Here is a 26,597-nt window from a genome sequence, read left to right on the forward strand (position 1 = left end):
TGGCGACAAAACATTCTTGGCTCACTATAGATGCTAGGCTTCATTTTCATAGCAGATCTTAACTTCTGCTTTGCATCATCTGATAGATTTGAAAAGATTTAAAAGGTGATTTAAAGTTTGAGATGACAGCCCTGAAGAATGAACTTATATAACTGAATGTACACAGCCTTTGTGATTTGCTTTGTCATTAGAACCTGGCTAAGAAATGGGGAAAGGTAAGATTTACAAAACCTTCCAGTGAATTGACTCTATTTTCTGCATATTTGTTATCCATACTGCATTTTACTATTCACACTGATGGTCTCCTCTTGGAAAGACAAGAACAGAAAGACCCAAATAAAACTTTGAAGTCAGTGAAGTTGTCTTTGGGACTGGCACCATTCTGCTATCCTCTCTTTCACCAACCTTCTGTTCTAGGGCCCAAGGCCTCAATCTGCTTTTACCTACAGATAGCTGTCCCAACTCCACCACCCAGTACTAATATCCTCACACTATGCTGTGTTCCATGATCCTCCAAGCAAGTTGAATGACAGCAAGTAAGAATCTTCAGAATTCATCCTACCTGTCTACAGGGTTCTGCATCTCCAGGCACATGACCAGGCCTAGCCAATCCGAGCACCCAAACCTATCCAGTCAAACTGATTGGTTTAGGGATGGGCACCTGTGCCGAAGAGGCAAAATAAGACTTTTCTCTCGAAATTTGCTAGAAATTTCATGAAAGAGACATGCTTTCTTCTCACTGGGATACCAGTTATAAGAATAGTAATCCTAGAGCTACCTCTAGTCATCCATGCTGTTGCGTGGGAAATTGGCCTGGGAATGAAACCAACACAGAGGGAAGCAGAGCCAAGAGATGGAGAGTGATGACTAATTCCTAATGATGTTTTTTTTGTTAATACTCTTTGAAAGTTTATTCATTTAAGTAATCTCTACACCGAACGTGGGGCTCAAGCTCACCACCCCGAGATCAAGAGTTGTGTGCTCTTCTACTCTTCCAACTGAGCCAGCCAGGTGCCCCCAATAATATGTTCGAACCCTGGAGCAGCTTGGGCTGAAACTTCACAGATGCCTTGAGATTCCCAGTTATGTGAGCCTATAAATAGCCATACATTCTAATTCAAGTTGAGTGTCTTTTGCTTGCATAAAAACATTGCTAATGCAATTTCTTAAATTCGCTTTATTGTCATGATTGACTCATTTTTAATTACCTTCTTTACATCTCAGAGGAAATCCCACTGGAAGCTCATCTCTTCTCCTCCACGGTTATCCACCTGTTTCTCCCTCTTATTTATAGGCATACCCATCCCTGGTTATCCAGGATAGTACCTTAACTTATTTCCTGCCTTTTCCCCCTCCACAACCAGTTGTTGTCAAATCCTATAAACTCTACCATTTAAACATCTTTTGGACCCATCTCCTCTAATTAGTCCTTCCTTCGTGGATGGATGCATTTTCTGTACTTCAGTTAGTTCCGAAAGAGAAGGGGAAATTTGAGCATCTTCTCTCTACTCTGCATCAGCCCAAAGAAAGGGGGTGTATTTAATCATGTAAGAACCCACTTCCCTAGCTCTTCCCTGCTGGAGAAGGAGTGACTGTTCTGATAATTCAGAGGACAATCTATGGGAGCATATGTCACTATGGACCAAGCGACTGTGCCTAAATCATCCCTGCTTTCTTCTTATACTGGGCCTGTAAGCCATTGGTCCTCTCTGGGGGTTTCCTTGTTCCATTTGTTGGCTCACTTGGGCAGTGTCTGACTCTCTCTGTTCCTATATCTCTACCTATTTCTAAGTGGTTAAGTCAGCTGGGTCTGATCCTTTCCATTTTCACAGAATAAACTCTAAACTTATTTGTATGTCAGTGAACATCACCACAACTTACTTCTCTAGTTATATCTCCCACTTATTTCCCTGTATGCAATCTTCCCCATAGCTATTGGAGTACTTTCCATTCCTCATCATGCCAAACACTTATATGTTTCTGTGTCTCTCCTACTCTTCTTTCTTCTCCCTAAACTTTTTTCACTATCCCATCTTCCCCATGCTTCAAAGACCAGATTTAAAAGTCATCCTCTTCTTCATCCTTTAAATTTTCCTCAACTCTTAACAGTAAGAATTAATTATCTATGGAGCACCTGGATGGCTCAGTCAATGAAGTGTCCAACTCTTGATCTTAGCTCAGGTCTTGATCTCAGGGTGGTGAGTTCAGGCCCCACACCTGATTCCATGCTGGGTGTGGAGCCTACTTAAATTAAAAACAAAACAAAACAAAGCAAAACAAAAACCAAGAAGAATTATCTAGTCAACTAATATTTCACAGAGGAGCCAAGAATACTCCAAGGGAAAAAATGGTCTCTTCAATAAACAGAGTTAGGAAAAATAAATAGTCACATGCAAAAAAATAAAACTGGACCCCTATCTTGTCTCATCCACAAAAATTAACTTAAAATGAAGTAAATGTAAGACCTGAAACCCTAAAACTCCTAAAAGAAAACATAGGGGGAAAGCTCTTTGACATTGGTTTTGGCAATGACATCAAAAGCAAAGACCACAAAAGCAAAAATAAACAAGGTGGTCTACATAAAACTTAAAAGCTTCTGCACAGCAAAAGAAACAATCAACAAAATGAAAAGGCATCCTATGGAATGGGAGAAAATATTTGCAAACTATCTGTCTGGTAAGGGGTAAATATCCAACAACTCCTATAACCCAATAGCAAAACAAAACAAAACATAAAAAGCAAACAAAACAAAAAACCCAAACAATTCAACTGAAAAATAAGCAGAGAACCTGAGCAGACATTTTTCCAAAGGAAATATACAGATGGCTCACAGGTAGGTGAAAAGGAAATCAACATTACTAATCATCTAATTTCCTCTTTTACATTCATATCTCTCTCCTTTTATCATATTATAATTTCTTAAGGGCAGGTCACTTTCCTTTCTTGCCTTTGAATACCAACTGCCCCTTCAAAGTTTGAGATGTACATTTTGCCTTATATCATATTTAGAGACTTCTCTCAAGCCAACAAGAATATAAGGTCTTTGAGGGCAAGAAGTATGACTAATTCATATTTGTACTACTTCACTTCTACCCAGTAAGTGTTTTCAGAATGAATAAATAAAGGACTATTCCCAAACCCGGACCAGGTGATCCTTAGATTAAAAGACATAGACACATTGATGCAAACATAATAATTTCTAGGGTTTTTCTGGTGTTGGCATGGCCTCTTTCTTTTAAGGAAGGTTCATTTTAGATCCTACCTATTCTCCTATGCTCTTTTCAACAATTCTCCATACATACTTGTCCAAGTTGGCAAGAGAAATACTTTAAAAGTCTCCCAGGGTGGTGGGGTGGATAGGCAAATTCGATCTTTATTGCTGGATTTTCTTTCAGCTGCTTCTGGTTCATTTTACTACTTCACAGTCTTTGGCTTCCTGCCTTCCTGTTTTGGCTTCCACAGCTTGACTCCTGGGTTCAGCCTGGTCTTCTAATTTATGCCTCCATTCACCCTTCTCCCATTCAAAATTTATGTCATTCAGCTTCATAATACCCAGCCAAATGTAAGTAGTACCCTTTCCCCATGTTCTTCAGTGCTCAGAAGGGGCTCACTCAGGTCATGCTCAGTCCTTGCTCAACCCCCACCCAAAAGAGAAAAAGGACCCATCAGCACACTCAATTCTGTGAAGCCTCAACTCTCTGAGAAGTCATTCCAATCTGATTAGTCACTTGAATTGGATTTTATGAGTAGGATGGGGGCATTGATTTCTTGTTGCTCTACACTTAAGATAGGTTAACTTTATTAAACATATTGGTGAGCAGTAGCATTCTAACCCGGTTAGTCATCTGAACTGGATTTTATGAGTAGATTGGGGCATTGTTGTTGCTCTGTTGGTGTAAGGTGGGTTAACTTTATTAAACATGTTGGTGTGATGTAAACATGTATTACTCCTTAGAAACCATCAGATTTCCAAGTCATACTGGGTCATTCATCTGGAGGACGACTGAAGGGGTTAATTAAAAACAGCTGCATCTAACCATGCTGGTGTATACTTCTTAGAGGGCATAGGAAAGACAGAACAACAGCAACAACAACAACAAAGGAGACCTTCTGTGGAGAGAGATCTCTAAAAGCTAAGATGAGGGGCACCTGGGTGACTCAGTTCTTAAGTGTCTGCCTTCAGCTCAGGTCATGATCCCAGGGTCCTGGTATCGAGCCCCACATTGGGCTCCATGCTCAGTGGGAAGTCTGCATCTCCCTCCCCCACTCCCTCTGGTTGTGTTCTCTGTGTGTGTGAGTCTATCTCTCTGCCAAATAAATAAAATCTTTAAAAATAAGTAAATAAAAGCTAAGATGAGTGTGGGTAGAGTCTGGTTGCTCTGAGAAGCAGAAAAGAATCAGATCTACTAATTAAAGTGGGTTGTATTTGGTATAAAAGTCATCCCAATGCGGCATTAAGAAGAACACATTGATATTGAAGAGCAAAGCATTGTAAGTCAGTTGTATAAAGTATGAACAGTGTATCTTTTCTATTTAAAATACTCCTCTTATGTTCTTTCTATAACTTGGTACTCCTTATTTTGCCTAATGTAAAGTTATTTTGGAAAAATGTGAATTAACTAAAACTGAAATTATGGGGGATTTTTTGTGCTTTTCAGTATAGGAAATGTACCTCTATTATTTCTATAAGTAAAAAACAGTGAATTTTACCAACTACAATAATTATATGCCATCATATTAAAGTGTAGGCCTGTATTGCCTTGATATTTCTCAGTTTTTCACCAACAAAGGGTGAAGTTTCTGTGCTTTGCTCTAACATCCAAACAAAGACACTATGTATGGTTTTCTGTCTGGGTTCCCCTGTAATTTAAGCTATATTGCCTACAATTCTTTGCTCAGGGAAGCCAAATCAGGCATGTTAATGTGGCTACTGATAAACCAGAGTTTATCCCATTTACAGACTGCCAGGTGACCCATGAAATCATGGCATTTGGTTGGGGAAGGTCCCCAGTCTAACTGAAGCTACTAATGTTTCTGTTAGATTTTGGGCTAGAGAATACGTAGAGAATTACTCAGTTTGGTATGAGAGAAAAATGGCACATTCCCACAAAGATAAATATTCTGCGTCAAAAGAGGGTTGTCCTAACTAGAGTTGCCTTGATTCCTCACTGCCTCCCTGACTGTAAATGATTCTAAAGAAATCTTGTTCCTTGCAATCAAGAGAGGCTTCGAGTTCCTTGCTGCTCACTGTGGTCCACAGACCAGCAGCACTGACGTCAAGCTTTGGAAGCTTGTTAGATAAAGTAATGTCTCTTGTTCCACCCCAGACCTATTAAGTCAGCATCTGTATTTCAACAAGGTCCCCAGGTTGAAGCTAAAGTTTCAGAAGCTTCATTTTAGTATACCCCATATAGTGGACTTCTGTTATTCCTCAACATCCATTCTTTCCCTCTCCCATAACAACAGAATCTTAGCTGGTCCCATGGGTGAGTTTTCAGCTCCATATTTATTCACAGCCCTTCTAGCTCGGTGGAACTATGATCTGGCCAATAGGATGACTGGGGGAGTGATGGGAGCCACTTCCAAAGCTTGTCTTTAAAATGGGTAGGTCTGGGGCACCTGGGTGGCTCAGTGGGTTAAAGCTTCTACCTTTGGCTCAGGTCATGGTCTCAGGGTCCTGGAATCGAGCCCCGCATCAGACTCTCTGCTCAGCAGGGAGTCTGCTTCCCACCCTTCCCCCTGCCTCTCTGCCTGCCTCTCTGCCTATTTGCGGTCTCTGTCTGTCAAATAAATAGATAAAATCTTTAAAAAATAATAAAATAAGATGGGTAGGTCTTCCCTCTGGCAGTGAGGTGGGAAGGACTATGGCAATCACTTTGGACCCCTAAGTGGAAGTCATAAGTTGAATATGTCAGACCCACCTACCAGCACAGGGCTGCCCATCCACCTCTGGACTGTTCCATGAGAGAGGGACAAACATCTTTCTTATTTTAGTCATTGCAAGTGGGGGTATCTTTAGCTAGCAGCTCAGCTAACTAATAAACGAATATTAGCAGAGCATGATGAGCAAAGGGACAGTCCTTTCAGAATTAAATGTTCAGCTCATTCATAGTGCCAGGAACAAAACTTGAATCTGTCTGCTTTTGTTGCCTTTATTGAAATGGGCATGAAATAATTAAAGAGCTAACCCATAGTGGTAGAAATGTAGCTCAGAAATTAACCATAGAATAATTGTTTTTTGGTTAATGGATAATGATGATCTGATATTAGTACTCACCCAGAGATTGTTTCTTTCCTATAAAAGGCTGGGATCATCAACGAACCTCCACCCAACTGAGATCAGTAGGATTTTCAAGCCATCACAGGAGCTTGTCTCTGTACAATGGACATTACAGGAAAAGCCCACCTCCTCGATTTACAGAAATCCCCAACTCTGCAGTTCAGAACAGAAATAAAACTAATATTTTCAATTGATGAAGTTTATTTTTTTAATGTATGAATTTTCAGTAATGTTAGTTAGTCAGAAACTTCTCAGTAACTCATGACTCCACTGTGTTACAAGGAAATAACCAAATCCACGTGGGATCTGGAGCATTTTGAGACACAGAATTACTGAATTACTTGGAATTAGGATGACAAAACAAAAACTCATACCAAACCAGGCACAGAGATATTTTCTTAATCATTTTTGGCCAAAAGTTTTATGAGTGCCTTAGCGTAGAGGTTTAAGAGGTGAAACACCAGATACCAACTTTAATTATTATGCATCCTGATTCCACTTTGATGATTGTGTATGTTTATGTTTAAGGACACTGTGGAGCAGAGATGGCAAGCACCCTTACTTATTGACTGGGCCTAAGCAAGCTCCCATCTTGTATCCTTGGGACATGTAACTCCTTGTCGCCAGGGGAACTGCCCACCAAAGTTAGAGCCAGAGAACACCAAGAAGGAACTAACTATAATTGACTGCTGTTTCTAGATCCTTTCTGAGATCCACTTCTCTGCCAAGCACCCCATGAAACACCTTATTCTCCCCACCAATACCTGACCTTCATTTCTATAATCTACTCCCTGCTTTGTCACCTTCCAGTTTTAAAATTCTCATTCTTTTTCATTGTCAAGCTTCCTTTAATAGTGCACTGAAACTGTGGGGGGAAAATAACTCATCCTTCCCACTCTAGATAAGGTGATTTTATTGTCTTTTTTTAGGTTCCCAGGTATGAAAATGAGATCCACTTATGGTTAAGACAGATTGAAAGTTATTTTTAATTCTTGTTACTAAATACCCTTGACTAAAATCAGGCTCAGTCATTTATTATTGCTTTTATACCCAATTTGAGGGCAATTTTTATCCTGTCTTTGAAACTGAGGGCCAAGATACTACAACAATAACAAGTAAGCTCTCTATCATACTTCATACTTTATAAAGTGCTTTTCTCATACCCTACCTTGGGAGACAAGTATTATTATTAACTCCTTTTTACAGATGTAAATGTAAATTAAGCGCTAGGGTAGGTAATTCACCCAAGACAAAAGGAACTCAAATTGAGGTGGTTTTAGCTCAGCCCTAGACTCTCTATTATTCTTCTTATTCTGAGACAGGTATAACCATCACGGGGGTGCACCACTGTCATGGCAGTCACCAATTCCTGAGTTCTTTCTATGTTCCTGACCAACAAGGTTAATGATACCATCTCATTTAATCCTTACAGTGGCCCTGGTGGTTCTCTATCAATTGGGAAAGCTTTTAGCTTCGATAAGCACAAAACCCAACTAACAGTGGCTTCAACAAATGGGATTTTTCTTACATTAAAGCTCAAAAGTAGGAGAATTCTTAGCACTGTTTTGGTAACACGTTGGTGTTAGGGCATTAGATCAAGCTTCTTCTTCTTTTTTTTTTTTTTTCTCATTTTTGACCTTCATTTTTATTTTTTATTTTTTTTTTTAAATTTTTTATTTTTTATAAACATATATTTTTATCCCCTGGGGTACAGGTCTGTGAATCACCAGGCTTACACACTTCACAGCATTCACCAAATCACATACCCTCCCCAATGTCCATAATCCCACCCCCTTCTCCCAAACCCACTCCCCCCGGCAACCTCAGTTTGTTTTGTGAGATTAAGAGTCACTTATGGTTTGTCTCCCTCCCAATCCCATCTTGTTTCATTTATTCTTCTTCTACCCACTTAAGCCTCCATGTTGCATCACCACTTCCTCATATCAGGGAGATCATATGATAGTTGTCTTTCTCTGCTTGACTTATTTCGCTAAGCATGATACGCTCTAGTTCCATCCATGTTGTCGCAAATGGCAAGATTTCATTTCTTTTGATGGCTGCATAGTATTCCATTGTGTATATATACCACATCTTCTTGATCCATTCATCTGTTGATGGACATCTAGGTTCTTTCCATAGTTTGGCTATTGTGGACATTGCTGCTATAAACATTCGGGTGCATGTGTCCCTTTGGACTACTACATTTGTATCTTTAGGGTAAATACCCAATAGTGCAATTGCTGGGTCATAGGGCAGTTCTATTTTCAACATTTTGAGGAACCTCCATGCTGTTTTCCAGAGCAGTTGCACCAGCTTGCATTCCCACCAACAGTGTAGGAGGGTTCCCCTTTCTCCGCATCCTCGCCAGCATCTGTCATTTCCTGACTTGTTGATTTTAGCCATTCTGACTGGTGTGAGGTGATATCTCATTGTGGTTTTGATTTGTATTTCCCTGATGCCGAGTGATATGGAGCACTTTTTCATGTGTCTGTTCGCCATCTGGATGTCTTCTTTGCAGAAATGTCTGTTCATGTCTTCTGCCCATTTCTTGATTGGATTATTTGTTCTTTGGGTGTTGAGTTTGCTAAGTTCTTTATAGATTCTGGACACTAGTCCTTTATCTGATATGTCGTTTGCAAATATCTTCTCCCATTCTGTCAGTTGTCTTTTGATTTTGTTAACTGTTTCCTTTGCTGTGCAAAAGCTTTTGATCTTGATGAAATCCCAGTAGTTCATTTTTTCCCTTGCTTCCCTTGCCTTTGGCGTTGTTCCTAGGAAGATGTTGCTGCGGCAGAGGTCGAAGAGGTTGCTGCCCGTGTTCTCCTCAAGGATTTTGATGGATTCCTTTCGTACATTGAGGTCCTTCATCCATTTTGAGTCAATTTTTGTGTGTGGTGTAAGGAAATGGTCCAATTTCATTTTTCTGCATGTGGCTGTCCAATTTTCCCAGCACCATTTATTGAAAAGGCTGTCTTTTTTCCATTGGACATTCTTTCCTGCTTTGTCGAAGATTAGTTGACCATAGATTTGAGGGTCTATTTCTGGGCTATCTATTCTGTTCCATTGATCTATGTGTCTGTTTTTGTGCCAGTACCATGCTGTCTTGATGATGACAGCTTTGTAATAGAGCTTGAAGTCCGGAATTGTGATGCCACCAACGTTGGCTTTCTTTTTCAATATCCCTTTGGCTATTCGAGGTCTTTTCTGGTTCCATATAAATTTTAGAATTATTTGTTCCATTTCTTTGAAAAAGATGGATGGTACTTTGATAGGAATTGCATTAAATGTGTAGATTGCTTTAGGTAGCATAGACATTTTCACAATATTTATTCTTCCAATCCAGGAGCATGGAACATTTTTCCATTTCTTTGTGTCTTCCTCAATTACTTTCATGAGTACTTTATAGTTTTCTGAGTATAGATTCTGTGTCTCTTTGGTTAGGTTTATTCCTAGGTATCTTATGGTTTTGGATGCAATTGTAAATGGGATTGACTCCTTAATATCTCTTTCTTCTGTCTTGCTGTTGGTGTAGAGAAATGCAACTGATTTCTGTGCATTGATTTTATATCCTGACACTTTACTGAATTCCTGTATAAGTTCTAGCAGTTTTGGAGTGGAGTCTTTTGGGTTTTCCACATATAGTATCATATCATCTGCGAAGAGTGATAATTTGACTTCTTCTTTGCCGATTTGGATGCCTTTAATTTCCTTTTGTTGTCTGATTGCTGAGGCTAGGACCTCTAGTACGATGTTGAATAGCAGTGGTGATAATGGACATCCCTGCCGTGTTCCTGACCTTAGTGGAAAAGCTTTCAGTTTTTCTCCATTGAGAATGATGTTTGCGGTGGGTTTTTCATAGATGGCTTTGATGATATTGAGGTATGTGCCCTCTATCCCTACACTTTGAAGAGTTTTGATCAGGAAGGGATGTTGTACTTTGTCAAATGCTTTTTCAGCATCTATTGAGAGTATCATATGGTTCTTGTTCTTTCTTTTATTGATGTGTTGTATCACATTGACTAATTTGCGGATGTTGAACCAACCTTGCAGCCCTGGAATAAATCCCACTTGGTCGTGGTGAATAATCTTTTTAATATACTGTTGAATCCTATTGGCTAGTATTTTGTTGAGTATTTTCGCATCTGTGTTCATCAAGGATATCGGTCTATAGCTCTCTTTTTTGGTGGGATCCTTGTCTGGTTTTGGGATCAAGGTGATGCTGGCCTCATAAAATGAGTTTGGAAGTTTTCCTTCCATTTCTATTTTTTGGAACAGTTTCAGGAGAATAGGAATTAGTTCTTCTTTAAATGTTTGGTAGAATTCCCCCGGGAACCGTCTGGCCCTGGGCTTTTGTTTGTTTGGAGATTTTTAATGACTGTTTCAATCTCCTTACTGGTTATGGGTCTGTTCAGGCTTTCTATTTCTTCCTGGTTCAGTTGTGGTAGTTTATATGTTTCTAGGAATGCATCCATTTCTTCCAGATTGTCAAATTTATTGCCGTAGAGTTGCTCATAGTATGTTCTTATAATAGTTTGTATTTCTTTGGTGTTAGTTGTGATCTCTCCTCTTTCATTCATGATTTTATTTATTTGGGTCCTTTCTCTTTTCTTTTTGATAAGTCGGGCCAGGGGTTTATCAATTTTATTAATTCTTTCAAAGAACCAGCTCCTAGTTTCGTTGATTTGTTCTATTGTTTTTTTTGGTTTCTATTTCATTGATTTCTGCTCTGATCTTTATGATTTCTCTTCTCCTGCTGGGCTTAGGGTTTCTTTCTTGTTCTTTCTCCAGCTCCTTTAGGTGTAGGGTTAGGTTGTGTACCTGAGACCTTTCTTGTTTCCTGAGAAAGGCTTGTACCGCTATATATTTTCCTCTCAGGACTGCCTTTGTTGTGTCCCACAGATTTTGAACCGTTGTATTTTCATTATCATTTGTTTCCATGATTTTTTTCAATTCTTCTTTAATTTCCCGGTTGACCCATTCATTCTTTAGAAGGATACTGTTTAGTCTCCATGTATTTGGGTTCTTTCCAAACTTCCTTTTGTGGTTGAGTTCTAGCTTTAGAGCATTGTGGTCTGAAAATATGCAGGGAATGATCCCAATCTTTTGATACCGGTTGAGTCCTGATTTAGGACCGAGGATGTGATCTATTCTGGAGAATGTTCCATGTGCACTAGAGAAGAATGTGTATTCTGTTGCTTTGGGATGAAATATTCTGAATATATCTGTGATGTCCATCTGGAGGTCCAGTGTGTCATTTAAGGCCTTTATTTCCTTGCTGATCTTTTGCTTGGATGACCTGTCCATTTCAGTGAGGGGAGTGTTAAAGTCCCCTACTATTATTGTATTATTGTTGATGTGTTTCTTTGATTTTGTTATTAATTGGTTTATATAGTTGGCTGCTCCCATATTGGGGGCATAGATATTTAAAATTGTTAAATCTTCTTGTTGGACAGACCCTTTGAGTATGATATAGTGTCCTTCCTCATCTCTTATTATAGTCTTTGGCTTAAAATCTAATTGATCTGATCTAAGGATTGCCACTCCTGCTTTCTTCTGATGTCCATTAGCATGGTAAATTCTTTTCCACCCCCTCACTTTAAATCTGGAGGTGTCTTCGGGCTTAAAATGTGTTTCTTGGAGGCAACATATAGATGGGTTTTTTTTTTTTATCCATTCTGATACCCTGTGTCTTTTGACAGGGGCATTTAGCCCATTCACATTCAGGGTAACTATTGAGAGATATGAATTTAGTGCCATTGTATTGCCTGTAAGGTGACTGTTACTGTATATGGTCTCTGTTCCTTTCTGATCTACCACTTGTAGGCTCTCTCTTTGCTTAGAGGACCCCTTTCAATATTTCCTGTAGAGCTGGTTTGGTATTTGCAAATTCTTTCAGTTGCTGTTTGTCCTGGAAGCTTTTAATCTCTCCTTCTATTTTCAATGATAGCCTAGCTGGATATAGTATTCTTGGCTGCATGTTTTTCTCGTTTAGTGCTCTGAAAATATCATGCCAGCTCTTTCTGGCCTGCCAGGTCTCTGTGGATAAGTCAGCTGCCAATCTAATATTTTTACCATTGTATGTTACAGACTTCTTTTCCCGGGCTGCTTTCAGGATTTTCTCTTTGTCATTGAGACTTGTAAATTTTACTATTAGGTGACGGGGTGTGGGCCTATTCTTATTGATTTTGAGGGGCATTCTCTGAACCTCCTGAATTTTGATGCTCGTTCCCTTTGCCATATTGGGGAAATTCTCCCCAATAATTCTCTCCAGTATACCTTCTGCTCCCCTCTCACTTTCTTCTTCTTCTGGAATCCCAATTATTCTAATGTTGTTTCGTCTTATGGTGTCACTTATCTCTCGAATTCTCCCCTCGTGGTCCAGTAGCTGTTTGTCCCTCTTTTGCTCAGCTTCTTTATTTTCTGTCATTTGGTCTTCTATATCACTAATTCTTTCTTCTGCCTCATTTATCCTAGCAGTTAGAGCCTCCATTTTTGATTGCACCTCATTAATAGCTTTTTTGATTTCACCTTGGTTAGATTTTAGTTCTTTTATTTCTCCAGAAAGGGCTTTTATATCTCTCGAGAGGGTTTCTCTAATATCTTCCATGCCTTTTTCGAGCCCGGCTAGAACCTTGAGAATTGTCATTCTGAACTCTAGATCTGACATATTACCGATGTCTGTATTGATTAGGTCCCTAGCCTTCGGTACTGCCTCTTGTTCTTTTTTTTGTGTTGAATTTTTACGTCTTGTCATTTTGTCCAGATAAGAGTAAATGAAGTGGCAAGTAAAATACTAAAAGGGTGGCAACAACCCCAGGAAAATATGCTTTAACCAAATTAGAAGAGATCCAAAATCGTGAGTGGGGAGAAAGGGGATAAAAAGAGGTTCAAAAAGGAAGAAAGAAAAAAAAAAACAAAAAGAAAAGAAAAAGAAAAAAAAAAAAGAAAAGAATTTTTAAAAAAAGAAAACACCTAAGAAAAATGTAAAAAAAATATATATATATTAGATAAACTAGTAAAAAATCGTTAAAAAAGAAAAAGGTAACAGTTAAAAAAAAATTTTACCCGAAGGCGAGAAAAAAAAAAAAATGAAAAAGAAAAAATTAAATTAACTGCAAGACTAAAAAAAATCACAGGAAAAAAGCCATGAGTTCCGTGCTTGGCTTTCTCCTCCTCTGGAATTCTGCTGCTCTCCTTGGTATTGAAACCGCACTCCTTGGTAGGTGAACTTGGTCTCGGCTGGATTTCTTGTTGATCTTCTGGGGGAGGGGCCTGTTGTAGTGATTCTCAAGTGTCTTTGCCCCAGGCGGAATTACACCGCCCTTACCCGGGGCCGGGGTGAGTAATCCGCTCGGGTTTGCTTTCAGGAGCTTTTGTTCCCTGAGCGCTTTCCGTAGAGTTCCAGAGGACGGGAATACAAATGGCGGCCTCCTGGTCTCCGGCCCGGAGGAGCCGAGAGCCCAGGGCCCCACTCCTCAGTGCGCCCTCAGAGAACCGCGCCTAGTTACTCCCGTCTGCCTGACCTCCGGCCGCGCTCCGAGCTCACCGAGCCTGCGACCGGTTCAAGGTAACCCCGAGCTGCGAGCTTACTGTCAGCTCTGTCTCTGTAGCCGGCTTTCCCGTTCCAATACCCGCAAGCTCTGCGACACTCAGACACCCCCGATTCTTCTGTGACCCTGCGGGACCTGAGGCCACGCTGACCCCGCGTGGGCTTCGCCCCGGTTTAGCCTCTGGAGCGATGTCCCTCAGCGGAACAGACTTTTAAAAGTCCTGATTTTGTGCGCGGTTGCTCCGCCGCTTGCCGGGAGCCGGCCCCTGCCCCCGGGGTCTATCTTCCCGTCGCTTTGGATTCACTTCTCCGCCGGTCCTACCTTTCAGAAAGTGGTTGTTTTTCTGTTTCCAGAATTGCTGTTCTTCTTCTCTTCGATCTGCCGATGGATTTTCAGGTGTTTGCAATCTTTAGATAAGCTATCTAGCTGATCTCCGGCTAGCTGAAGCAGTCTCAGCTTGCTACTTCTCCGCCATCTTGACTCCTCCTCCTAGATCAAGCTTCTTGGTCTTCCATTCACTACTATGGAATGACCACTAGAGCATTATACCAACACACAATTGCATTCACATTTAGGACCAGGACTGAATGTTTCTCCTCCTGAGGTCTTCCCTTATTAAGGAAGTTCCCCAGCTAACTCTCATTGTCATCTCATTGGTTAATGATGCTTATCTCTAGGCCACACACTGGGTGTCCTTTCCTTGAGATTAAGAAATCTCTGCCAAAAACTAAACAAACACCTGGGTTCCATTCAGGCCCTCCCTGGACAAAGGTACCCAGCAGAGGCTAGAACACAGCTCATACTTGGTACAGCCCATGCATCCAGCTGTGTGACTCAGCTGTATCACTCTAGAGGCAAAAGACAATGAACATCATGCATATTGGTAAAACATCTTAAAGGCTTTTGGCCTTTACTGACTTGCAAGGAGAATCATCCTATCAGAAGAATTAGAGAATCTAACTCTAGTTGCCAAATCTACCAACGATTTCCTTTGTGACAATCCATATTCACTTACCTCCTTTTTACCTCAGGCTAATAATTTATGTCAGTTGGAGCTCAGTGTTTTATGAGCCAAGGGTGAAATTATTAAATTTTATTGTTTGTGATTCCTTCCTTAAGTTATATTCCTATAATTGCAAATTCACTGCATTCCCTAACCTCTATTTTGAATTTATTACTAGCCTTCTTACTGCCTTTTTAGATCTCAGAAGTAAACTTCAAATATTTACAAATCTCAATTTCATGTTTTCCCTTTCATAAATCTGTGGGCAAATTCGGTGCTGGAGACAGAGAGTAATAAATCTGGATATTTATGTATTGTGCCAGGAGGCAGTGCACAAACTTTCCCGTATAGCTTGGTCAATGAGCTTCAGTCTTGACCTGTAACACTGGTTCTAGTCTAATCCTGAGGCTCATATTAACAGAATCATTATAAAACATCTGGTGACTTGTATACACAAAAACCCTTCCCTCATTCCTTCAGTCATAATTTGTAATCAGACAAGTTGAGTGGGCACATATGTTCTCCATGTCAGTGGAAGGGAGGAAGTCGATGGTGTTTACTCCTGTTATTACACTTATCTTATAAGACAGGGAAAGAGTGATGACCAAAACTGCAAATGGAATAAAAAGTTATTTTTCAAAGATCTCTCGTTCCAAGCATTTTTAACGTTCTTAAAAATAAAATATAAAAGTTCAAGAAGAAAACACAGTGGAATTAAAAGCAATTTTACAGGGGGGATGACTTTACTAAACATGACACAGAGTATGGAAGCCAGAAATGAAAGTCTGTTAAGATGGACTACTTGAAAATTTAATGCTTATATGACAACAACACCCAAAACAAAGTCCAAGACAAATGAGAAATGAAAAAAAAAAATATGTGCATCCCATATAGCAAAGGGCTATTTTTTTTAATATGGAAAAAGATCTTACAAATGAACGTGGAAAAGATGAATGACTCAATTATAAATGCAGATAAAAAAACATGACTAGGAAATTTATAGAAAAATACAAATGGTAAAAGACAAAAGAATAAAGGGTAAGTTTAACATCATCTATAATGAAAGAAATGAAAATAAAAACAATAGGTTTTTTTTTTTCAGCATCGGATTGGCACAAATTAGAGAGTTGTGATAATACTCAGTGTCGTCAAGGATGTGATGAGTAGGCCATTTGATACATTGTGAGTGGGAGGATAAATTGGTGAAGCCATTTAAAGGGAAGTTTGATAGTGTCTATCAAAATATGGACCATTCTAGGACCCTTTGAGTTGGCAACTCCACTTCTAAAATTTTTCCTTATATACAAATAAATACACATGTGTGTATGAATGTTCATGTCATCGTTGTTTGTGCTTGCAAAAACCTTAACTCCCTTCCTGTCCATCAATAATGCAGTAGTTAAATAAGTAATAGTACATTCCTACAGTGGAAAGTAGGAAATGTATGTCGCCCATTAAAAAGATGGTTAGCTTTATATGTCCAAGACTAGAGGGAATTATCTTTAATCATTACCTGCATATCCTTCTGGTAACAAGATTGTGAAGTAAAGTAAGCCATGATAACACGAAAATATTCACTAACTGGCCACTTAAAAATCCTGCCTTGCTACCTCTGCCTTCAGATGATGAGATCAGCTCAAGCCATACCAGTGCCAAATGTCAATCTGATAATCAGACTCATCAATAATTAAAGATAAAACAGTAACAATGATGACAAGATAGGCACTCCAAAAGAACATAATTTGAATGTCAAAGGATTTGTCACTGAGATCCTGGGGAAAACTGATAAAGCCCAGAAATAAGTTTGTACGAATGACTGTCCTTAAGAGAATGCTGTGAAAATTAAATATAAGTGGGAAGAGACTATGTTGAGGTAGTGTACAATTTGGAGGGAAGAAGGATTCACCCCTCACTCCCAGTGACACTTGATTTTTTTTTTCTCCTTCTAAGAAACACCACAAGGTTACAATTATAATCTAAATTTTGTCAAAAATTAGAAATCTATTTTCATGAATTTTAGTGTTTAGGAAAAGTTTTCAATTAACAATAATTATGCCTCAGATGAACCTCATTGGCTACAATACTGCCACTGCACAAAGCTGAATTTTAGTGTTTTTTAAAGATCAAGTCCCAATAAAATCATATTCTCACTATTAACTATTTTATTTGGCCTCTTACTTAAGAGGCTTTTTTTCAGTTCCAGTTATGCTAATATACCCTTCTCTTTGTTGTCAAGTGAATAGAGTTGACTGCCAAATTGTTTCCTCCTGCTTGCACAAAAACATTTAAATTATTATTTTTTAAAGATTTTTAAATTTTATTTACTTGACAGACAGAGATCACAGATAGGCAGAGAGGCAGGCAGAGAGAGGAGGAAGCAAGCTCCCCCGCTGAGCAGAGATCCTGATGTGGGGCTTGATCCCAGGACCCTGGGATCATGACCCAAGCCAAAGGTAGAGGCTTTAACTCACTGAGTCACGTAGGTGCCCCAACATTTAAATTATATACATGTATATGTATGCTTGTATATATGTGGAATATTCTGGTATGATACATAACAGATTAGTGATAGTGGTACCTCTGGGGTGAGGAATATGAGGGATTGCAGGATAGAGAAGACATTTACCTTTTACTATCATTTCTTTGTATAAGTTTTGAATCCTTTAGTGTGAGCATATATTAATTTTATAATTTTTAAAATATGCACATTTAAAATAATTATTACCTAATTTAAATAAATGAATTTAAAAATGAGTTAAAAACAGAATCAAAAAGAAAGTCAGATAGATAATTCTATCTACAGGAGTTTTCAATCCTTGTTGAAGATTATTTTATTATTGAATAAGAATTCACATAGGATGTCTAAGAAAGAAGATAATCCTGGAGTTTTAATAAAAACTCCCCTAATTGTGAGGATGAGGGGGCCAATCATCTGTGAAATGTGTTCCATAGCCACAATTAAATTTATAGGGAGATCTATTATCCCTGTAATTCTTTTGATGGTCGTTCATTTCCTTTATCCCATGAATTAGTTACCTAAACCCTCACCATTTGAAAATGTCTCCCTCCCAGAATTAATAAGGTATGTGGTAGAATTTCCCCAGCAATGTTTGGATATGTAAGATGTGTCTACACATACCTTCGATCCTACACTTGTTCTTTGGAGAAGGTTTTGCCTTTCTTAGAATCATGTCTCTCACACACTTTCTCTTTTCTCCCTTTACTGTTGCATCCCCACAACGTGTGCGAGGGTGGTCATCACCAGCTTTGCTGGCCCTCTCAGCCCACCGTCTCTGAGCCGGTCCTGAACCTGGGCTGCCTTCGTGACCTGCTCCAAGTTGTGTGCTTTGTGAATGGCCACTAAATCCCATCCGGTCAGCTTTGCTAACTGCTGGGAATAATGGATCTTGAATGCTTTCTGTGTACTGTTCATGATGCCAAGGACGTTTATCAGGATGGGTTTTCAAAAATCACTCCCGCTCTACAGCTGAGGAAACTACACAAATAACACAATTCTGATTCAGCAGGATTGGGAGTAATTACAGCAACTCTGAAAGCACCTCTCATCTAATCGGTCCCGCCATAAACTTTGTCTAAAATCCAACTATCCCACTACCTCCCTGCTACCACCCTGGTCCCTGGACCACCACCTGTTGCCTGGACGATTGCAAGGGAAGGGCCTCCAACTTGGTCTTCTTTCTTGTTCCCTTGGCCCTTTTTCAAAATATTTAAATGTGAGCTAAGGCATATCACTCTTCTGCTTCCCATCTTACCCTGAGGAGAAACAAAGTGCTTAGAATGGCTTATCCAGTCCCTGCCCCATTGGACTCTCTCTCCCTCTCTGAAATCATCTACTACAATTTGTCCCTGAGTTTGCTCTGCTCTACCCATTACTTTGATACCTCCTGTTTTCTGAATTTTAGAAAACAGACTAATTCCACTTTAGTGACATACCCAAATGACTTTACTTTTCAAACAGATGGGGAACCGGTGTTGTGCTGTGGTTTTGTTTATCTTTTGTCTCGGGCATATGAGCTCTGCAAGGACAGAAACTATCTCGTAAAATTTACTCTTGTTTCTGGTGTCTAGAACAGTGCGGGCGCTGCTGAACACAACCTATGTGTTCAGAAATAATTGTTGGATTTCTGGGTCTGTGTGTGATAAAATGAAAACAACCCACATGTTTTCGAGTCAGAAGTGGGTTCAAATTCCAGTTTTCTCGTTCATTGTGGGATGCTTTCCTTGTGGGATGCTTTCCTCTTGGTGGACATCAGTTTCACCTCCTGCAAGATTGAACTAGATATCCATCTCCTAGGTTTAGGGGAATATTTAGTGGTATCACAGATATCAAGAGCCTGGTATAAAGTAGAGCTTTAGTACATTTTATCTTTCTTAAGTCCCTTCTCTCCTCTTCCAATTTTCCCTCAAAGACGGAGAGAAAGGCATATTATCCACTCATATTATCCCATAAACGTTCCTTGAGCTCCTACTATGTTGTAGAGCCTGGAAATACAAAAATGAACAAACATATCCTCAAGGAAATCAGTTCAGTATGATAATCTTTTTTTATTAAACCAAGTAAAAAACACTATAAAAATGGAAATTCTCCTCACAGAATATGAAAATATTAATCCTGCATTGACCACTATTTTCCCTTGTACCTGTGACAACTATTATGGCACATTCTTAGCTTTTACATTTTTGAACTACACCTTAAATAAAGAGCCGCACATTCAGATAAACACCACAGTCTATATCCAATTAATATCATTTCAGTTTCCATGGTTTATTTTTTCTTCCTAGTCATGCCATACCAAATTTGCAGTTTTAAAACAAATACTAGAAAGACAATACGAAAAAAAGTTTATTTTTAGTGAATAGGTGATGGAGTGTTTTAAATGGGACTAATTAAAAGCAAATTTTATCCATTTGAAAAAACTTTGATTTTTTTATTTACCACTGCGTGTTCATTAAATGCAGAATCACTGTGGTTCCACGCAGTTCAGAAAAGCGAGTATCAATGAAATACAGCGCACACAACAGTTGAATGGTCCCTAAATTGTTATTACAATAATTTCAATTATTTATGCAGTAAACTGTATAATATAACAATAACATTAAAAGATAAATACAGACCTTTGTTCCCTGATGTGCTACTTCTTCCTTCAGCTCATCTTTACAATTAACCAGAAGTCAGAATTACAGGTCATACGGAGAAATATTTCACTTGCTTTTGAATCGTACCAGCTCCTTCTCGGAGTCTCCCTCCTGCCCTCTACATCTGATGAAACATTTATTTGAACCAACAAAATACATATGTACAAATAAATACAAATGTCAGGAGCTGACACGCAAATGCAAGCACACGTCTTTCCCCATCCCCGCCCCGTGACAGCATGACAGGCTAAAGAGCAGTTTGAATGGAAACTACGAATAAAGCTCTCAAACAAATGACTAGACCAAAGTGCTCTAATCAATTTAATGTCTTTAGGAAATATGCTTTTCTCCAACACTGTGATTCTTTGATAACTCACAGTGGCAGGACAGGTAAGAAAAGGCATGGATGTCTGGAAGCTGTGAGTGGCAAGACGGACGCTGAAAACGACAGCCCTCTCGCCTTATCACCTGACCTGGCTCCTTGATTGGGGAAGAATTAAGGGAAAGTCTCCGAACCTCCCGCACCTGGATGCCAGGAAACCAATCATCGCCCGGCCACTTTGCTGGGCCATTAACAGAGCCTTGAACTCTATCTTTGTCCAAATGAAAGCACGAAGAAAATAATTTTTCATCTGAAGACTCATCTTAAGATCCCCAAATGGAAAGTAAGGGGAGCAGTAAACCTCTTAAACTCCAGTTTGGCAGCTCTAACACAGGGCATTAAGGTAAGAAGGTTATTTATGGCAGAAGGGGGAGAGAGAGAGAAGAATTCCAAAGTGAGCGATGGAAGGGCAAAGCGAGGATCCAGGCCCAGCTTGCCCCATCCCGGCACTGCTCAAACATGAAAAGAAATCATTTTAATCAGGAACCAGGTGCCACCGATTTCAAAGGCAAAAACCTCACTTTTAACTCCATCACCGAAATAATTCAGGTGGAGTAAACACGCCCCCCCCCCCCCCCCCCGCCAAAGATGTTTATCTCAAAACGTCTCAAAATTCCTGCAAGAAGGTGGCTGCAGGATATTTTTTCTGGCACTGTCTGAAGGCTACACCTTCGAGCTCGCCCTTCCCTCTGCCCCACATCTACATCTGGACTTTTCTCTACTACTTGGGACCACAATGCTCCCCTGGGGCTCCTCCCTATGTGGAGGGTTTGACTTTCTGCCAGCCAGGCTGGAGTTTAGGATTCACTTTGCAGGCCAATTGTCAGCCCACTTCTCTTTTACTTTCCTTCCTTCAGGTTTGAAGCCAAGAATAGATCAAGGAAGAAAGTTCTGTGTTCTCTTCCGGGGCGCTGTTCTTCCTGGTTTCCTCTGGAAGAGGGTCAGAGGTGAGCCTTGGTGGGATTATTTTGAGATTCCAGGGCTCCCCTTTGAATGAATCCCCTCGCAGGGTCGGGAAGGACCCCTTTGCCTGCACACCCCCCCCCCGTAGGAATCCTGATCTTTCCAATTCACAGCCAGGCCAACAGTTTTGCTGAAGGAAGATCTGCCAGACCCCAACTGGGGGAAGCCTGACTGCTTCTGAGGCAAATGATGGCCATAATCATTTTCAAAGGTATCGTTTTCACCTGGGAAGGGACTTGAGGAAGCAGCACAGCACTCCATGAATATTTATGAGAGAGCCAAGGAAGCTTTTTCTTTCCCGCTGTGGTAGAAAGGGGAGCTGAAAGCTGCACCACTGTAGGTAACCGAGTAACCCCAGGCTGGGAGGAAGGCAGGCAGGGGTGCAGAGAGGGGGACCACCAGAGAAGAGGAGGCCACGGATTCCAGCTAGCCTGGCTGTCCCTGGAGGAGGGGTGGTGGGCAGCCTGCCCCTCAGACTCTGCCTTGGAGGAAGTTGGAACTGGAAGAGATGTTCAGTATCACCCAGGGTTGGTGTTGGGGGGAGGTTTGATGACAGATCCAAGAGCACACTCGAGGACCTATGATACTACCCCAGCTTCAGACTTGCTTAGCTTCAAATAAATCTTCTCTTGTAACCCAGCGCCAAATATCTAAAGGTGGGAAACTGGCCACCATAACTTGATCCTTCCCAACATGGTGAGGGCGACCGCTCTACGGGGCTTCCTTACTTGGCAAGATAAGAGTTGTTCTAAAACCCTTGAGGAAAAATGGCTTCTTAGACTCTAGAGGCAGATTCATGTGGTGTTTGATTATTCTAATTACTCCAGAGGAGTGGGAGCAGGGGTTGTACTGGGAAAATTCTGGTGCCAAGAAGCTGGGACTCCTAGGTCCTAATCTGGCTGACTGGGATCTTGGGAACAGTCCCTTCCCCAGCCCAGTGGTTTCCAACTTTGGTTTTTTTTTTTTTTTTTTTTTTTTAGTAATACTTTAAAAAAGTAATACTTTTTTTAAAAAAGGTAATCTTGTAAGGATCTTTAATATAAAAAGAAAAACAAATCAAAGCAAGGGTCCCAGACTGGAAGATGGTCTCCAATGTCTCAGCAGGGTTGGGTGCGCTGTGTCACTGTTTGTTTTGGCCTTTCCTGCCCCGGTACAACAGCGAGGTCAATGAAGGTGCCTCATTTCCTCAGCAACAAGCCCAGCTTCCCTGTGTCCCCTCCCCCAGGGAGCAAGCAAAGCAGCGAGTGCCCTGTCACGGTGTTGCCAGGGACAGGCTGACAGTAGGACCAAATTAGGAAGAGGACTGGCTGAGGGATTCCTGGCCAAAGGCACCACCGCCCCTCAGCCAGCGAAATCACTGGAAGCATGTGTAATCCTGTGTAGGCTAGGGGGGTGTGTGCCCCGCCAGCGAGGCAGGAGAAAGGATAATCAAGCGGGACACGGTTCTTTAATAAGTGTAAAACTAAACATCATCAAAATACTGCAACACAATCCCGGGGGCTGGAAGTGGTTAGTGTTGTGATTACAGAAAGGGCATCAGTATAGGATGTCATTTCTCGCAAAGATCCAAGAAAATGTCGAGCAACTCGTTTTTATAAACAAAGCCATAGCACACTGGAGTTATTTCTATTTCAAACATATAGTCCCACAGCCTTTATTTAGAACATGGGCGAGGGGATTGGAACGGAATATAAATCTGGGACAGGACTCAGGATTGTATGTTACTCCTCAAAAGAGTAAAGCACAAGAACCATTTTAAACAAATACAGGGCTTTTCAGCTCTGAAGCATTGTTAATCTTTTCATTAAAAGGCACGGTCGTTAAGTTACAAATTCTTCTTCCAAAGATCAGATCCAGATTTTCCAGCTAATGAAACAATGGAGTAATTTCTGCAAAAACTGAAAGAGAGACATAGACAAATATTGCAGAACAGTTTATAGTTTATGACAGTCAGGGACACCCGGTGGATTTGAGCGGGGTGCACGCACAACACATAGACACACACACACACACGCACACACACATACGTAGAATGCATTTCTAGAAGGAAAATATTAGAAGCAAAACTGATGAGTAAAGAAAACATGAGTCAAATACCTTCTTCTGGAGCCCACCACTCCTGGCAACTATGACACAGTTGAGCTGTGTGGTGTGTGCGCGAGTGTGTCTGTGCGCACGTGCATGTGGGCGCGCAAGTTTCCTTTCCATTCCTGGTATCACTTGAGCAGTATAGTCGTGACTCATGACTGGGCCGCAGCATGCCCTTCTAGGAAGTTGCTGTGAATTGTCAGCCTGTTGCAGACAAAAGGTATTGAATCTTCTCTCCTCCCCTGAAGCTTGGCTTTGCTAAGCTGCATTTCCAGATGCACGCTCCAAGCTGGGGAAGAATACAAAGGCGAGGCCTGTGTTCTAAAAACTCCTGGCCTGCTCTTTTTCTGCATTTCCTCTGCAGTCTGTGTGAACCCTGATGTAGCAGGAGGAGGAGTAGAACATTTCTACTCTCAGAATCACGAGGTGGATGGAGAGCGAAGGAAATCAGACTGCCAATGTATGCTTTTTGGCACTAACTTGGTTGATCTTCTCAGCATTACATACAGAAGTCCCCTGGCTTTCTTGAATTGTGTCAGAGCCTTTCTCACACGCACTGATGAAAACAGTATTGCATCGAAAACCCTCGAGCATTTCCTGTGCCTTTGGGGCACTGTCTGCAAGTGGAAGGAATGTGGAATTAAAGGGGGAAAGTCACTTCATAGTGACCTCTGCCAGAACCAAACGGCTCGTGAATAATGTGTTTGGTTGATCTAGCACCCCTTCAGGAGAACAGGGGGACTTTATAGACTATTTATTTGTCCTTGATCGTTATGCAGCACATCATAACTTCCTTGAGGTACACAGGTTTCAAGAGACCTAAGTAGGGAAAGTGAGTTGTCCTGGATTCAATAGTAAACTAGTCATGAGAAGTAAGTGTAGATTTTGTCTGTAAGTGATACAATAATGCTATAATGTTGATCTTAAACATTAAAACCTTGTCTGTCTCTATTGAGAATCCAGTGGAACCAAGGGTGTGAACTGGTGGACTGGTTTGCCATCAGAGAATCTTAGCTAGTAGTAGTGCTGAGCCTCACAGGTATCCCTGTGAGGGATGTAACCCAGCATGTAACCCAAGGAAAAATACTCTTTCCTCCACAAATGCAGCTTCAAAATATCTCCCCTACAAAATAAAAAATAAAAAACTCTCATGGGACACGTGGCTGGCCCAGTTGGTAGACCATGCCACTCTGGATCTTGGGGTTGTGAGTTCAAGCCCCATGTTGAGGATAGAGTTTACTTAAAAACAAAACAAAAAATGAACACAATAGCCTAAGCCCACTATCGCTCTCAATCAACTTTCTACTCCTTTCTCTAAAGACTTTCTGGCACTTATTGGGCAGAAGTGATGCCTCCTCATCAAACTTTGTTATTATCATACAGGTCAGGGTCCTGACAAGAAACAGGTGGCATACTCGATTTGGGTAACGTGAGGAAAGTTTAATGCAAGGACTGCTCACAAAGGTATTTGCAGATTGTAGGGAAACCATAAGAAATTGTACAGAATCTCAAGGCTTTTAGCAACTGGAGGCACCTCTTTCCTGAGCAGGTAAGGAGAAGGAGTAGCTGCTGGAGTCCGAAAGGAAATAATTGTGTGAAGAGGCTCTCAGATGACAAGAGATGCAAAGATTCAGTGGACAGATACAGTAAGCTCCTGGGTGATTCCAAGGGAGTCACCCAGGAGAAGATGAAAGAAGTGGTGAGAATGAATACAATGACATCACTCTCCTCCCCCTTTCTCATCTCCTGCTGGTGTTCCCACTGGCCAGACCCAATGGGAAACTAGTGGTAAACCTAGACCAATGAAGGAGTCCTTATAGGTTAGCTTCCCAAGGCTTAGGGCAGGGTAGAGAAGATGGAAGGTGAGTCTGGAGGGGCAAATGAGTACTAACCAGTATAGTTAGGCCTGAATTCAAATGCATGTCTACTGATTAGCTATTGACCTTGGGCAGATTATTTAATTTATCTTAGTTCTCCCTCTGAGGAGACAGTCACTTATATATCCTGTTCCAGGGTCCCAATACTCATTCCAACCCCAATAAGGAGATGTTAATATTATGATATTTCATAAAGAGGAAGATCTTATCATGAGAGTGAGCCCCACATTGGGCTCCAGGGTGAGTTGGGACTGCTTAAGATTCTCTCTCACTCTCCCTCTGCACCCCCATACACTTGTGTGTGCAGGTGTGCGTGCTCTCTCTCTCTCTCTCAAAAAAAAAAAAAAAATAGGAAGACCTCAAGTGACATTCATATTTACATTACTTACCCAAATATTTTAACTCCATGTACATTTGTGTTACATTTTGTTGCTTATTTTATACTATTATTTATTGTGACCACAAAATATTTAGCAGCTTTATTGAGATATAATTGTCATCCAAGAAACTGCACATACTTAAAGTACACAATTTATTATCACTGACATCTATAGAAACCCATGATACCATCACTATATCAAAATACTAGCCACATCTATTGCCATATCTATTGCCCCTACAAGTTTCTACATGCATCATTATAATCCCTTCTTCTGGCTTTCCCCCATGCCCTTTTCACCACTTACAGATAAGCCTTCTATTACTCTACACTAGCTTGGATTTATTGGATTTTTATATAAGAAGAGTCACATGTACTCTTAAAAATCTTGTTTCTTGGGGCGCCTGGGTGGTTCAGTGGGTTAAGCCTCTGCCTTCAGCTCAGGTCATGATCTCCAGGTCCTGGGATGGAGGCCTGCATCAGGCTCCCTGCTCAGTGGGGAGCCTGCTTCCCCCTCTCTTTCTCTCTGCCTGCCTCTCCACCTACTTGTGATCTCTGTCTGTCAAATAAATAAATAAAATCTTTTTTAAAAATCTGGTTTCTTTCAGCATAGTTATCTAGTAATTTATCCACGTATCCATGTAGCATTAATATTTTATTCCTTTATAATGCTGAGTAGTATGCCATTCTATAAATATATCACAGTCCCATCCAGATGTTGATGGACATTGGGTTTTTTCTTGTTTTTTGACTGTAACGAAATGCATAGGGACATATGGTTTCGAACAGAATAGCTATGTCCTATGGGGACACTGCCTTTGGGGAAACTGCCAAATTCTTTTCCAAACTGGTTGCACCATTTTACATCTCCAACAGCAGTATGTTATAATTCCAGTTCTACAGTAGCAGTTCCTCAAA

General features: G+C 40.6%; 1 pseudogene; it reads right to left on the bottom strand.

Annotated features, from left to right (window-relative positions):
* Positions 1–16,806: 16,806 nt before the first annotated feature.
* LOC123392003 lies at positions 16,807–16,934 on the bottom strand (annotated as a pseudogene).
* Between the last annotated feature and the right edge of the window lie 9,663 nt (positions 16,935–26,597).

This window comes from Mustela putorius, unplaced genomic scaffold (assembly GCF_011764305.1).
Source record: "Mustela putorius furo isolate JIRA1106 unplaced genomic scaffold, ASM1176430v1.1 tig00000421_pilon_pilon_pilon, whole genome shotgun sequence".
Lineage (NCBI taxonomy): Eukaryota > Metazoa > Chordata > Mammalia > Carnivora > Mustelidae > Mustela > Mustela putorius.